The sequence below is a fragment of the Passer montanus genome, unplaced genomic scaffold, assembly GCF_014805655.1.
Source record: "Passer montanus isolate IOZ18808 unplaced genomic scaffold, ASM1480565v1 scaffold8, whole genome shotgun sequence".
In the NCBI taxonomy this organism is placed as follows: Eukaryota; Metazoa; Chordata; class Aves; order Passeriformes; family Passeridae; genus Passer; species Passer montanus.
In genome coordinates this window covers 4,573,502-4,589,828 of record NW_024373256.1, presented here as the reverse complement: position 1 = coordinate 4,589,828, position 16,327 = coordinate 4,573,502, and the positions used below count along the sequence as shown (strand labels likewise).

The 16,327-nt window shown below is 41.1% G+C and overlaps 1 protein-coding gene across 3 annotated transcripts in view; it reads right to left on the bottom strand.

Moving 5' to 3' along the window:
- The window catches only part of MAD1L1 (mitotic arrest deficient 1 like 1), a 350,640-nt gene that overhangs the window by 296,334 nt on the left and 37,979 nt on the right, over positions 1-16,327 (bottom strand). Inside the window, exon 1 of one of the 3 annotated variants that reach the window (XM_039732449.1) lies at positions 1,421-1,683. The exons of the other annotated variants lie outside the window; for them this stretch is intronic. The gene's annotated coding sequence lies outside the window, so the exon portion shown is untranslated. Of the gene's footprint in view, positions 1-1,420; positions 1,684-16,327 lie in introns of those variants that run through there. 3 annotated transcript variants of the gene reach the window in all.

Below are 16,327 nucleotides of genomic sequence, written 5' to 3'. Positions count from 1 at the left end.
CACTCTCATTTCCAGTTTTAATATGGCCAAATTGAGGGAGCATATGGATGTAGTAGTATTAATAAAAATGGAGACACTCTCCTCTAATGGTGTGATCAACTAATCAAAGCAAAACTCGTAAAGCAACATAATGAAACATTATAACAGCATTATAAAAGACAACAACCCATCTTTCAGCATTTGACAGCACTGAGGAAAACTAGATACTAATAACACATCACACCAAAAAAGAAAACATGTTTTCATTGAAAAAGAGTTTATGGCTCCTGGTCAGTGTCTTTCTCCTGTCAACACATTGAGTGGTTTGTTAGCTATTAACTCTCCTGTGTGCTCACCCTTAATGCTGTATTTCTTATCTTACAAACCCTATTGACATAAAATCTCTCTCCACTTTGTACTGAGTCTGTCTTCCACTTCTGCCCTATTAACTCATGTCAATACAGCAAAGGGAGCAAAAGAAAGCAGCAAAGTCAATACCCATCCATCACATCATTTTTGTGCAGCTGCTGCAGTGAAGAGGAACACACGACAAAGGAGGTGGCTGCACAGGTCAGAAATTCATCTGCCCAATTAATATGGAGCACCCTGAATATTCAGAGCAAAGATCATGCTGAAGCAGAAGCTGCTCTATCTCCCCTGTGCTTTTGCAAATAAAAGTCTCTCACAAGACATGTTGTCCTTGTTTTAGGGAAATCACAAGCTGTGGTGGGATTTGCCAGATAGTCCCACTTCCTTCCTATGCTTTTTCTGCCCTTTCTGCAATTGCATTTCTCCTACTAAATCACAAAGTACCTCTGGGAATAAAGGCAGGCATCATCACTGAGCACTTAACTGGACAGGATGATCTCTTTTCTCTGCCAATCCCTGCAACAGTAGGAACACTAGAGATCTGAATTCAGAACAAAGAAGAAAGCATTTATCAGACAGAATAGCAGAGATTAAAGCATTTCTCCCTCTGATTGAATGACCACAGTATCACATTCCCTCTGCTCCTGCTGCTGCAGAGGAAGTGATTGAGCTCTGGCACAGTGGCCTTGCTGAGTGAGGAAGGGGGCAAATCCTCTCACCAGAATTTTAATTTCTTGCTCCTGGAACCAGGAAATCATTACCCAATGCAGCAGAGAAATGAATGCTACATCACGTCCAATGGTCTACCTGCTGCAATCTCTACATGAGAGAGTTTATTTCAGAGACTGGATAAGGTATTGCAGACCTTTAAGTTACATGGGACCCATGAAGGGCTGAAAGAACTAAGAGACAAAGAGAAAGAAATGAAAACCAGAAAAAAATTAAATTGTGAACACAATTTAAAGACAGATGAAAAGAGCTCAAGTGAAATCTGTGATTCCCATCATGGAGCAGTAAAACACATTAACTCTCCTTGCCAAAATACTTGCTGCAAAAGATATTATTTTAGTACCTTTTCCACACTCCTGGGCTGTACTCAATTGAGGTCTCTCAATTTTCAAGCCTCATTTCTCCTTTCCAGTGGACAACGTTGGGGGTGCCAGGAAGAGAAAAAGGTAAGATTCCAAATGCTGGATTGATTCCCATATGAAGAGCTTTGTGCCTCTGCTGCATATAAGTAGTGATATTAGAAAAGAAAGGTTTTATAAAATATGGTTTAGGCCCTGCTACTCAAGCTGAGTTAGCAGTAGCTTGAAGGTTTCCATGCAAAACAACCTTGGGAAGGCACAGTGAGTTAACACAACAATCTATTCTGGTAAGAAAAGTAAGTCTGCACCTGCATAAACAATAGATCTGTCCCATGAGAATCCAGAGGAAAAATGTAAACACCTGAGTGTAAGCACATACACACAAAATAGCCTTTAATCAATGAATGAGGTAGCAAGAATACTACTAGCCAATCAGTTACACACAAGGTCTGGGAAAACTGTATAAAATAAGTTATGCAAATACAGAATGGGTTTTTTCCTAAGTAAAAAAACTGAGTCCCAGCTAATTATTATTCCAACATGTTCCCTCTCCAATTCTTGCTGTTCTGTGCTGAGCAGAGCCCACCTTGCACAGGGATGGGCCAGAGGCACAGCTTTCTCATTTTCTTTTTGATTTCTTTTTTTCCTGCTGTAGAAATCAAGAAGTGGGAAAGTAATGCAGATTTATTTTTTTTAAAGAACAAGTTAGCTATCCAGATATTTGTTTGGATGCAGACAAAGCTGGATGAGTGATGGGATACCTGTTTTGAACACTCCAAAATAAATCTGTGCTGGCTCCCATAATGATTAAATGGATGCTATAAAGGAATTATTAAAATAAATTTATTTAATGTGGTTTTGTGTCCAAGTTCTCTGACCATTAGATCATTTGCACAAACAAAAAGCAGACTGATTTATCACAGCCATTACTGCCAGCCTGTAAAGTGGTTCAAGTTTACATTGAGGTTTCAGGTTAGTGGGCAGAGGACTCCAATGTGCCAACTGTGCTTCAGATGGACACCGTGTTCCAACCCATTCTGCTTTTGTGACATCTTAGACAAACAGGTCTAATAATTCTGATGGATTAAGGGGCTTTTTGCTTGGTTCTTTTAAATGGAAGCAGCAAAACAAATTGTCCCTGTTGTTATATGGTATAAAGGATCCCAGCAAGTGTGCTCAGCCTCTGGCTCCTCTGGGGCTCCCAGGCTGTGCTCAATGTGAAGGCTGGTGTAAAGCAGCTGCTGAGATACAAGTTCAGAATGTGGGAACTGAAGCTGTCACTTGGAGAAACCATCATAAACATTTTAGAGGAACATTTACCAACTGTTAAGCTATGATGAAATCAGAACAGACAAAACCACAGGCATCAGTTCTCAAACAGTTTTAATGTCAAAAGGTATTAAATGAAGCTGTGACCCATGTGGAGATCAGACACCAGTCCTGCCACTCTCTGAAGGAAGTTTCAAAGCCAAATGCTCAACAGTTAAGAAATGTCAAACCCATCCATGGAACCATCCCCCAGTAACTCCCTACTTTCCCACCCTATTTTAGCTTTTAATGCAGCAGGAGTAATTAACCTCCTGCAAGCAGATGCATGAAATCATAAAGACTTATGGGTTGCAGGTAGAATAATTGCAATTAACAGATAAACTAGAGCTGCTCCTCAGCAGTCAGCCAGGAAGTTTCCCAGCTACACCATATTGTACCCACTTATATTAAATATATATATGTACAGCTATACAGTGTACAGAACTTGCTGAGCCTTTTTATGAAAAAGAAAGAAACAGCCTCCCTTCTCTCCTCACATTTGGATCAATGCCTCAAAGCATAAATCAGCTCCTCAGATGAAAGAAAAAGAAGGAAATTTTTAACAATGAAATTCATTCTCAGCTGTTACAGGTTGGGGCTTTTCATTTCTGCCCTGGCTTCACAAAGCAGATGATCCTGGAGTTGCAGTTTAAGCCTTTCAGTGACTTGCAAGCATCCTCCCTGAGCTAAATGCATCATTGCAGTGGACACTACCACTCATTTCTTAATTTTTATGACCTACTATATTAAAACCAGTTTAAATGTAATAAAGTCTGCAACATTTACAGCTACAAAATATGGGAGGGCCATAAAATTAGCCAAGCATAAAAGCAAGGGAGCCTTAAGCGTCCTGTGCTCACTTTCCAGTGACAATATACACAGAATTGGCATGGACTACAAAATCAAAAGGAATTTGAATTCAAATTAGCATTCTAACAACCTTTTCTCCTGCCTGCTAGGGGCTCAAGGGACATTAACACACACAGAGTCACTCTTCTGCATTGTTTCCTCAGGTTTTCATTCTCACTTTCTAAAATTTGTTTATCAAAGTGGTGATCTGAAATATTGATGATTTACTCTCATACACGGCTTTGCTCAGCTGCAGCTGGTTTGGCAGTAATGACACACAACTTCTCTTCACACTCCACCCCTTTTCTGCAGAAGCTGGAGCCTAAAAATTTAATTTTTAGAATCACAGAATATCCTGAGTTGGAAGCAACTGACAAGGATCATTGAGTCCAACTCCTGACATTGCACAGACAACAATCCCACCCTGTGCATCCTTGAGAGAACTGTCCAAACATTCCTGGAGCTCTGGCAGCCTCGGGGCTGTGACCATTCCTTGGGGAGCCTGTTCAGTGTCCCAGCATCTTCTGGGGGAAGAACCTTTTCCTGATCTCCCCCCTAAAGCTCCCCGACACAACTCCAGCCACTCCCTGGGTCCTGTCCCTGCACACCCCCTCAGGGGGAGCTGCAGCCCCAGTGAGTCTTCCTTCAGCCTCCTCTTCTCCAGCTGAATAAATCAAGAGACCTCAGCCACTCCTTGCATGGCTTCTCCTCCAGATCTTTCACCATCTTCACAGGTTGCTCTTTGTTTTTTCCTCACTACATACCTTTAAAATGTGTAAGGCAAACCAGCAGATCCACACCGAACCAAAATTCTGAGTGTCATAACAAATCCCTGTTGCAGTGCCAAAACAAAGCTGTTCTCACAACTCTTCCTGTCTCTCTGTCATTCCAATAGTGCAAGCATGGACTGGGCAGGGGACTTAGGCAGGATCTCTGCACAGTGGTCTATTCCAGGACCATGGAATCTTGCCAGCTTCTTCTCTTCCTTAGGAAGGTTCCCACTGTTTTCTTAATAGGATGCTATTTGATGAATGGGATACAAAGCTGATTGAAGAAATACAAAATTTACCTCCTTTCTCTCATGTTTATATTTGAAAGAATTTTTAAAAAATCTGTTTGGGGCATAGGCAAAAGCTTTAGGATTTGCAAGTGACATGAATTGCTCTTTGAGAAAGCCCTGCACAAGCAGTGACAAAGACATGCTCTGGTAAATTCTGTCACAAGGTTTGTTAACTCCCACCAGCCAGAGGACAGATTGTGCTGACTTGCTTAACATTACACACAAGTCCTGGGTCAAAATCAGAGCCCAGAACAAAACTGCTTCCAAAGGTCCACTGAGTTTTGAATGTTTTTGCAATCCTGTCTTACAGAGGTCTCTCAATTTCCATCCAGCTTCTCCCACATCCTCTTTACCTGAAGGAGCTCTAACACATTAAAAAGCACCACATCATTGACCACAACCAGTAACATATTCTTGTGCACACCTGGGGAGAATATAAATAACATTTACTGTACTTCAGAGAGGCTGCAGCCCAGGTCAGGTGTAAAAACACAGCAGACACACATTGCTTACACCATCAGCCTCCTTCTAAGAAAAGCATTTTTACAAGCCCTGGTTCATCTCTGCTGCAGGACATCTGTTGGTCCCAAATTTTCTGCACTTCAGCTGATTTCCACATAAGCCTCTCCTGACACAGTGATGAGTACTCAGTGGCATAAATCCCAGTATGGGAATGTGTACATGGTTCTGCATTGGTAGCAATCAGCCAAGTCTCATGGATTTTATATGTCCAGTTCTCCCATGTTTCAAGAAAGTGCTTCAACATCTCACAGCAGAGCCAATGATGGTGGTCTACTTCTTTGAAGTAAGGTAACTAGAGGAGGAACTTATTCTATAGAAGTGCTGTGAAAAAACATGAATTAAAAATTAGCTTGACTGATCAAACATGGTACCATCTACATTGAGTTCTTGGCTTGATTCACTTCTTTAAGGACAAGGGGAACTTCTTCAATATCTGTACACATCACCAAAAGATGCCACTCACTTTTTTAAAACATCAAAACCAATGAAGTCTGAGGGTCTCTGACCAGGACTGCTGGGTTTGCAAGGAGAGGGACACAGGAACTTCTGTCAGCCTCAATGACAGCTACATTATCCATGGGAGCTGCAGCAAATCTGCTCTCTTGCTCAGCTCTCATTCAGGAATTAAACAACTGTCTCCAGAGGATGGGAAAGGAGAAACTACTAAAACTCCTTCCAGTCTCACTTTCCTATGTTCAGTTCGAGACCTTCAGCATTCATTCAGGGAAGATGTGAAGTATTTATTTCAACACAACCTTAAAAAGTCCAAATTAAAAGCTTGCAAAATCTGAGGAATTTCTATCTTTTATGTGGCTCATATGTTTGAAACAAGGCCCACAGTTCATCATTCATGAGTTTGTCAGTGAGTCAAAAATTTCACAAGGGAGTCATAATGAATTTCAAGTCTCCTCTGCATTTAAGTATTAATGAATCCTTCTGTAATTTCAAGAATGTCCCGCATCCTTATTTATAAACTGAGCCCTCACCTTCAAGCAGCAGCTTGGAGAGATGACACAGCCTGGGTGCTCATCTTCTCCACCAGGAAAAGCTCTCCCTGCAGTTCAGAACAAGCCTGTTATGAAGTCCTTCTGAGAAAGGGCACATTCTACAGCCAGACCTGCATTCTGCTTTGGGGAGATGACTGGAATGCATTTTCCCTCTGCATAAAGGCTTTTCCTTGGAGGTATCAGCAATCCATGTAAATGAAAGGTTTCCAAAAGGTCACTGGCAATATAAAATGTAATTAGCTTAAAAACAACAAGTATTTTTAGGCACTACTCTGCCCCAGGTTATCTTACTGTTACTTGGGGTTTTATAATCACAGTTATTATCAGCATTTTTTCCCCCCTTTTGGAAGTAATCAGGAAAGAAAAAACCTGACAAATACCCTGTTAAAAGACATCTTGTCACTCTCAAATAGGATAGAGACTTACCACCCATGGCTGTGCACAAACTGCACATCATGATTCAAGGTAACACAGCAGCAGGTGCACTTATATTAACAGGACACAATTAAAAATAAATAAACAAGTTAATTACGCTGCTGTTAAGTCCAAAATTGACAACAAATTTTGCCACAAGCACCAACTTCCCACTTGGTATCTGCAGCTGGCCTTTCCCAGAGTCAGCAGAGCCCACAGCATTCACAGCAGGGCTCAGGGAACAGTGACTGATCCTAGAAAGTGTTTGGACAAACAAAGCAAAACTCATTCAGCAGTCACTGTATTGGCAGTTCAGACTTGCTGCTGCACCCGACTGCCCACAGGAGATAAGTCAAACAATATAGCAAAATTATTTTATTGACACTTTAGAAAACAGTATTTTTGGCTAATATAAAATTGAAGTCCTAGTCCCTTAACTGCAAGGCTGACACCCCAGTGCTGAGTCAGTGAAGCACAGAATTTACTGGGATGTGGCTCCAATAAAAACATGACACACTCTATTTGCTTTCTATAAGGAGAAAGTTCATTCTGCTGATGGTTTGTCTTCTCCAAGTACCCAAATCCTGCTCTCAGAACAAACTGGACAGTCTCTTTCTCATGGTTGCCAACAGCCCTTCCATCTCCTCTGCTTCCTGTCCCAAGTGTGCCCACCACCTTCTCTCTCAAATTGTCCAACTGATGAATCAAGTTAAACTCAGAGCAATTGTTCCCAACCTGCATTTAGCTGGAGGCTTTTCCCTCTCCATCACTGGCCCCGTGCCCACACGTGTGTCCATCTGCTAATCCTGTCACTGGGCTAACAAAAGGTAGCACTGCTCCTCACAAACCTGGCTCTGCTGAGTCTTCTGTGAATCATCAAAATGCACTCTGACTCCAACAAGCTCCGATTCCCACACCAGAGCAAGATTTGTAGAATGAAAAGCAAGGCTTAAGACCCAGATGAGCAAGTTCAACTCAGTAAATTGGGAGTGTGACACAGCCAGACAAGCTGTGCTGCAATTCTGTCCCTGGTGGCACAGGATTCAATGGGAGGGGATGGGAGCAGCCCTGCTCCACACTCCCAGCTACCACAGAAAGAGCTACAAAGTGATTTCAGTCGTGCTCTTTAAGTAGATGAAGATGCATCAACATAAATTATGCTTTTGGTTTTAAAAGGTCAATTAATGTATTGTCTCGTTAATTTTTACCTCTAATGCAAAATGCACAAAGAGGGACTTTTTCATTAGGATAATCCATGGAAAATGTGCTGTTTTGTCAGTAGAGACCCATTAAAAAAATAAAACCTCACAGCTTTTTTTAAAGCATACACTCTATGTTATTAGTTGTAGATGTTTTGGACTCTATGTACTGCAACTGCCATAGGCTAGATCTGATAATCTCTTATTTGTACAGTCAGAAAGGGACACATTTTGGTTTATTTCCATAAATATTTCAAAAGCTTTCTCTGGCTGAGAAACAGAGAGCCTCTTCAGTAGTTATTCCAGTCATAAGAATCTGATTGTTGTTGCTTGAATAAAAGGAAAGCTTGGGGGATTTGTTGTGGGGGTTTTGATGGGATTTTTTTTGTGTGTGTTTTTTGTTACTGATTTCCATCTCTTAACAGTGAGAACATATTTTAAAAGTTATTAATATGGACATTGTTTTAAATATTGAAAATATGCAAAAACAGCCCATACATAAAATATGACAAGGAAATTACATTTTGCTGGAACACTGTTCTGAACTCTAACAGAGCACCATGCCCCAGCTTTCTTTCTGACCACACATCCAGCCCAAACAGGCCCTCTGAATGTCACATTCCACCACAGGTTAAGGGAAAAAACAAAACAAAAACAAGCCACCAGCAACAAGATAACTGGACCAGTAGGATGCATCCCTTCTGAACCCATCTCTAACTCTATCTCCTTCCTAAGGAGGGACACATTCCTGCAACAGAATGACTGCACTGAGAAATTGTCAACCTTTCTTCTGAACAATGGCATGGCTGAGCCACTACTGCCTGAAAACACACCAAATACTGTTTCAAAGAGAGACACAGAGGAACTGACTATAAACACATTCCCCTTCTGTGATGCCCATGCAAGAACTAAGGAGACTTAGTTGGTCTGACTTTGGGAATTTAAACATCAACAAAAGAAATTTTTTTTCAATAAATTTCATTCAACAAGAAATCTTGAGGACAAGGCTGGAGAAATGAGGAAGCACCAGCAAGGCATGAACACAGCCAAGATCTTTCCAGTATCTAACATAAGACTTTATCAGCTCCATTTTCTAAGAAGGCCTTGCCTTGACTCCTCCAAAACAACTTCTCCTTCCTTAACCAGATGCCTGAAATGTATCTGATGCTTCTCCAAAAGCTGCACCAGGGCTGCAGCAAAAGGTACAGGTGGGCCAGGGAGATGCCCTGAGGGCTGGAGAACCTCTACAAGGACAGGCTGAGAGAGCTGGGGTTGTTCAGCTTGGAGAAGAAAAGGCTCTGGGGAGACCTTCTTGTGGCCCTCCGGTGCCTAATGGGGCTTAAGAAAAGGAGGGACAGGGACCTTTTATACGGGTAGAAAGTGATAAGACCTGGGGCAACGGTTTTAAACTGGCAGAGGGCAGGTTTAGATCAAATCTTAGGAAGAAATTCTCTACTCAAGGGGTGGTAAAGCACTGGAACAGTTTGCCCAGAGAGGCAGTGGATGCCTCATCCCTGGAAGTGCTCAATGGCAGGTTGGATGGGACCCTGAGCAACCTGGTCTAGTGAGTGGCATCCCTGCCCAGGGCAGGGGGTTGGAAATGGGATTTTTAAGGTCCCTTCCAACCCAAACCATTCTGTGATTCAAGCTCTCCACAGGAAGAGTTTCTGAAACAGCCATATTCACATCAAGATGTTCTACAGCTTCTTCACTTTCCTTTCACTTGTAACATTTTTTAGCTAATTGGCTCCAGAATTTATAATGCTGGTGACAGCAGCCTGGCTGTGCGAGGCAGAGGAGGTGGAGGAGGAGGGGAGGGAAGGCAGAGCAGCTGCCAAGGCTGCCGGCACCATCTCCTGTTCTCAGCCAGTTACTGCACAGCCCAGCCCCAGCCTGGGATGCTGATGCTCAGCCAGGCAGCTCAGGGTATCTTATGCTTAGAAATATCACAAGACATCTTAGGAGGTTTTATGCAGACTCCAGAAAAAGCAGGAATCCAAATATGAAGTGCAGCTAAAACCACTGAATTTTGAAAAGGAGCAAATTAAGCAGCCAAAGAGGGGGGGAAATGCAATTACAGCAGAAAAAACTGTGTTTCACCATTAGCATTGCACAATAAGAAGGTTTGTCAGGCACCGGTTTAGCCTCCACATGTTCACATCCGTCAGCATTTCCATGATAAATCCTAATTTTCGCCATTGTTGATCACATTGAACTAAAACTTGGTATGCAAGTTTTTAGCACAGATGCTCAAATAAATTATGCACATTAGTCATTTAACTTTCAGAGCAGCAAGAGAAAGCTGCTTTTTGGGAGGGGGGTTGACTGCAATTTATGACAAGTTTTTTTTTTTTGCCTTACACAGCTAAAAAAGACAAGCAGCTCACTTCTTGAATAAACTTTCCGAGCAGTATGTCTTTTGTATAGATGATAAACTTTGACAGTAGGAGAATATTTATGACTAATTAAATATGCCTTCCCACCACCAGCAGTGATATACCTTCAGTATTTTGCTCTATACATTCACAGGTGCATACAAGCAGCCACAAAGAATATTAAACACATAATGAAAATACCAATAACAGCAGCCTGAAGGCAGCAGGCAGTAGAGACAATCCAGATGAGAAATTGTTCAAGAAGCAGTTAGTTATGGAGCTGAACAAAGTGTACATGCAGATATGATCAACTGATTGAGACATCCCAGGCCAGACAATCTATTTTTCAGGCATAACCATATTCTGTGCAGTATTTGAACTGACACCACTTTACAGCAAGTTAAAAAATCCTACAGAATTCACATTTACCTTGGTAAAATGTCTCTGTGTATTCTGGCTGTCCTCATCAATCTGCTCAAAATAAACAATATCAACAGTACCATAAAGTACTTTAGAAAAATCCATAGTCTGTTTCAAAACTCCTGTTATTACAGCAACTACAGTGGGTGTTCAAATAAATGAGTACAAAAAGACAAAAAATTCATTCTGCCACCAATCTTCCTCTGGCTTCCCATGACTGCTCAGGAAAGCTGTATTGCAGTTCTAGCATTACAAATTAAGAGACGAAACTGTTAAACACAGCCTTGTTTGACTGTTGATGCCCTCTCATGAAACAGCTCAGGAGCCACAGTCACTACTGCCATTTTAAGATTCTCTATGGGAAGAAACAGATGTGTATTTTGGGGGAAAAAGGAACAAAAAATTCTTAACAGGTATGGGTAGATAGGAATTAATGTTTATTTGCCTTAAAAACAGTGATGTGCAGAGTAGGCAGGATGCAATGTTTGTTTTCATTCATGAGGGGAGAAACTCGTGTCACTGGATAAAGTGACTCAGCAGCCAGGAAAGCACTCCAGAAACTGAGTCCAGACTTCCTGGGCTCCAATCATTTTCCTCATTCATGGAACCACCCTGGTGACTTCAACACTGATTCCAAAGATATTACCAAACTGATAGGCTCCACTCTTTCCAACTCCCATCAAAATTTTCAAGGCATGCTGCCACACTGCAGAGGAAATAAAAGACAAATCTTAAGAACTGGAAGTCTTAAAGCACTACAATTCCCAGAGCTCTGTACAAAGCTTGGCAGCAGGCTGAATATATGGTTTTACATAATACAACTGGTTTCAAAGTGGAATATTTCTGTACTGCTGCCTACTGCACAGCTGAGATTACAATTCCTCCCTTTGTGTTCATATCACAAATATAACATGGATGTGGGGCACTCTGCCCATCAGCCTCCTGTAAATCATTAATTTGATCATAGCATCCCTCTGCTAAGAAGGAAAGAATAAGAATAATGATAATAGTTAATAAGTTTTGACTTCTAATTACTTCAATATCTAGATATTCATTCTGGTTTCTGAAAACTCTGGACTAGTATTAAGATACATCTATTTCATCTAGAATTTTTAGGAATTTTAATCTCGCAGAAGTGAAAGATTTATAGGGTAGATGTGAGTCATGCACAGGAGAGATGCAAGGCAGATTTCTCCTTCCCTAAGTTTTACAGTGCAGTTCCAACCACGGTGTCTGCTGTACCACACACTACCAAGAACAGCCTGTGCTTCCTACCAAATTAGCTGGTTATTTTTACACATTTTTCTGGTCAATAATGCCCACTGCTACCAAGGGAAAGCTGAATCAGCATCTCCAGATGAAATGAAAGCTATCATTCATTCCAGTAATAAAGAGATGCACAGACATCAGGGATGTTGGTAGGAACACCCAGGATCAATCACGACCCTGGAACAAGGAGGACTATTAAGAACAGAGTTAAATAGCATCTACAATTATTTTTTTTAATCATTAGAAGTGATCAGAGCACTGAACAGAGTGTTCTCACAGATTAGTCTTGAATGTTGTCCCAGGAGCACCGTCAAATAAAAGGTAAGAAACCAAGTACTAATATTTGCACTGGTTTTGCACTCTACAGTCTCCACAGAGCTCCAGGCTGAGACGATGGTATCATTATAGCTTTGTCTATCCCTTCCAGGCTGCTTTTTTTGGCTTTTTCCTACATATTTTCTTTTTAAATACAGAATGTTCCATGAGCTCCAGAACCAAAGTTGCCTGGTTTCCTGTGGATTTCTCTCTCTAAAGGTGACTCCTGACTCAAGCAGACCTCTTGTTCTCATACCAAAATGACATGAAACATGAAAAGCATTAAAACAATGCCAGCAACATTACCATGGTGCTCTCAAATGCCAGGAACCTTTGGAAAGCACGGAATAGCAAAAATGATGGATTGTAGTGCTGCCAGGGTGTGAGGCCAGAGCTCCCTCAGTGCTGCCTGATCTCCAGATGGGAGATTCCCAAGGGTCTGTTTGCCTGCAGGGCTCTGATCCCTGACATGACCTCAGGGCATGGCCTCAGGATGAAGATCTCTTGGAGATGGAGATGTGACTGCCTTAAACTTGCTGGAATTCATTATTTTTGAGACCTCCACCATCTGCCAAGCTTGACAGAACACAACTTGCAAGTTCAAAAGTGTAGGGTAGGCACAGACAAATCTCATCTACATACACACACAAAGCACAGTAATAAGCCTCACTTCCTCAGGAAATCAGACTAAAAATGGCACAATCATGAAAAGCAAAGGTCTGGGCAAAATCCCATGTTTTTCAAATTGGAAGCATAAGTCAATGTCTTGGCTAAATTATTTTTGCTTTCCTATTTTCTGCTAACTATATGACAGGAAAAAAATAGAAAAGCTTTGTATCTACCTAATGAGGGCCATGAATAACCAGATGTTGCTCTAGAAGGTTACTACATGAATATGTAGATTGGTCACTTAATGAGACCCTATTGAGTACCTTCTGGTACAGAAGGGCAGGAAAGACCCATTTTGGAGAAAAGGAAAAGCAGCATCTACAGTCATTTCTTCTTCATCTCACTCTGGAAAATGAATGCAGAGCCTGCCAGCAGTTAATATTGCCCTGAAGCACTGTGAATAAACATTTGTCTGATATTAGGTACACAGACACCTCCATATATAAATCAAGGTGCAATGTGCCATATAAATGAACAAAGGAAGAAAAAAAAATCCCTACCTAATCCTATATTAGACATTAAGTGCTTCTTTTGATCAAAAAATAACTCATAAAGCCTATTAAAAAGCTAGCACTTCTCTCTCTGTCAGATAAAAGACACTTCACTGTAATTAAACTTCTGTCCAACTTTCCAGAAGATTAGGGGAAGAAGTCTGACAGGCTCTATTTGTTTTTGTGACTGACATTCATTGGGACACCCAAGGAAAAGAGAGGTTGGGCAATAGATTTACAACACTTCTGATCTAACAGCACTTATGAAGATGGACAGTTCTGGGCTTATCATCACTCATTCTTTTTTTCTGTTAAAAAAAAATCCGTGCTGCCCAAGTCTAAAGCATTTTCTGTTCAGTTTGCAATCTACATTCCCTGGTCTTCAATGGTTTGGGGTTTTATTTCATTTTAAACAACAAAACACACAGCAGGTTGTTTGGGTAAATCAGTTTTACATGATTTATATGAATAAAGGTGGTAAACAGCCATGTCTCTTAACAGAACTCCATGAGCACTTGCAGAAGGAAAATCCTTTTTCACACACATTCTCTGTGTCCCTTTTCTCACATGAAACAATATGTCAAAACACACGGCTGGGTTTCTGACATGAGGTGATGGGAATAAGCCATCAGCTCTGGGATCTCAACACCAGAACCAAGGATTTACTGCTCTTCCATTTTCCCTTCTGTCCTTCATCCTGCCCAGAACCAACTTCACCTATGTGGTTCCTTGTACTTGACCTTCCACAAGATATCTCAAGGTCCAAAGTCAATCCTGCACTTAGACCACAAGAGCAAAAGTAGAAATTATCACTTTGGGAGGAGCCACAAGTAACCATTTTCATAGCCTGTCTTTCAGAAATGCAGCAAAGCTCAAGCCATAAAGCAGCATCATTCCTTCACGTGAGCCATCTCATAGGACAACATTTCAAATTCCAGAATACTGTGCCAGGATTGTTTGAGGAAATCTCTCCAGAGAGATCAAATATGTAGATAGGAAGCAGGCACAGTAAATATGCAGCTTTTCTCACTTTAAAAAATAGTATAATTGCTACATCACTTCTCCATAAGAGACAAGTTTATGAACCACTTGGCTGACTTTCCATATTCCAAACTACAACCACCAACACATTTCAGTGTACCACACCCACAGCAGTCACAGCTGGGGGGAAAATGGGCTTTAACTAATGGTGGCTGCATGGTTAAACTGACCCACTAATTAAACGCCTTCCTTCCATTACCTTTCCCTAAATAGCAGAACAGGTACAATCCCGCTATCAAAGTGGCCCTGAGCAATCTTCTTTTGAGCTTTTGAACCTTTGGATTGTTATCTTTGCTCTACAGTTAAAAAGCTCCAGAACACTTCCTGCTGCTGCTGCTGCTGAAAGTGTAATTTACTCTATTTATAAGACTTCTAGCAACACACTGCAAAGCAGCACTGAGAGTCCATCACGCACGATTAATGGCGCTTTCAGCTACATTACTCAGCCATCCTGAAGTTGCCAAGAGAAGTGAGCTGCTGCCCATGTGTTCAGTGCTAAAGTGACCCTCCTCTTGCCCCATGCTGGCACCACAGGAAGGTTTTCTCCCTTTAGCAAAAATAGCAAGCTCCAAGGGAGTCGACACAACTCAGACGTGTAAACAATCACTGTTAAAAGAAATTGATTTAAACCTACTGCTCAGAAAATTCAGTCCTGTGGTTCTGTGTCTAAAAGTGTCCAATGTGAGTGATGGAGCAAATAGGATATGCATCATCATTTGATCTCTGGGAGGCCTGGAGACACAGGCTACACAAAACACAGATTTCAGTGCAGATCCCCACGCAGGGAAATACCATGGCAAAAATGGGTTTATAGTAATTTTGTCTTTGTGGTGGGATCACCTGTATTGCCTTTTTAATTACAAAAACACTGTCTCTAAAAAATGCACAGTAATAAATGGAAAGCAGGTCAAGAATGCAAAAATGAGAAAAAAATAAACTTCCTGTTTGGTGAAGCCATTTGGAAAAGGTGTTTATCAACCATAACTCCCCACTCTAGATCAACTACAGGACACTGGAAGCAGAAACAGCAGCTGGCAAGTGTCTACCCCAGTCACAGGGAAAGCATCACTGGGAATACAAACCAAGATGATTGCAGTGTAAAGAGAAAGAGAGAATAATCAGCTTGCACACCCCCCTCACACACACCTTCCAGGCACGCTCCTGCCTGTGTTTAAAAGCTTGGTGATGAGCACACACATCCCCAGTGCACAAAGATTCAACATCTGCCAGGTAGGGAAGGAAGCCATGTAATGCCTTTACCATGACACTCAAAAATCTCTTCTACTGAACACAGTTTTGCACTGTAGCAACAGGTGAGCCAGGATTATCTGTGATTCTCTCCTTTGTTGCCATAAAAATTAATTCAGATGTCAACTTGTGATGATGTTTTCTTAAGTATCTGCCAATTCATTAATTTTAATGGAGAAAACTTAAATTTCTTAGGGAAGACACAAATTTTGTGGTGTTTGTACTGCTCATTGCTCTACATACACATAACCACTGATGTTATAAATCAAACACTGCACTATCAGCACCAAAGACAACATATTCCAACTAAGGGCAAAATAACCTGTGGCTGAAAAAAAAAAAAAAAAAAATAGAAAGCTGAATAAGTGCTGGGCTTCATCACTAGAGGGAGGCATGATCACATATTAAATTACTCTAATACACAGGCAATTCCGAACACAATTATGAAACAAATAAAAGAAGACCATCAGCTAAATCTGGAAAAGATTTATGGAAAGGAGAAAATTAGGTTTGCTTCCTTAACAAGGTTTTATTTCCAAAAACTCAAAACCTTCTGCTGAGAACTTTCAAATCACTTGTAATGAAAGGTTTTTAAAAATTTATCTTATTGCCTTCTTTTTAAGACAGAATAAGGTATGTGATAGAAGAAAGTCAAAATTATCAGTTTCAGAACTGACACATGAGGAAAACGTTAGAATTTTAAT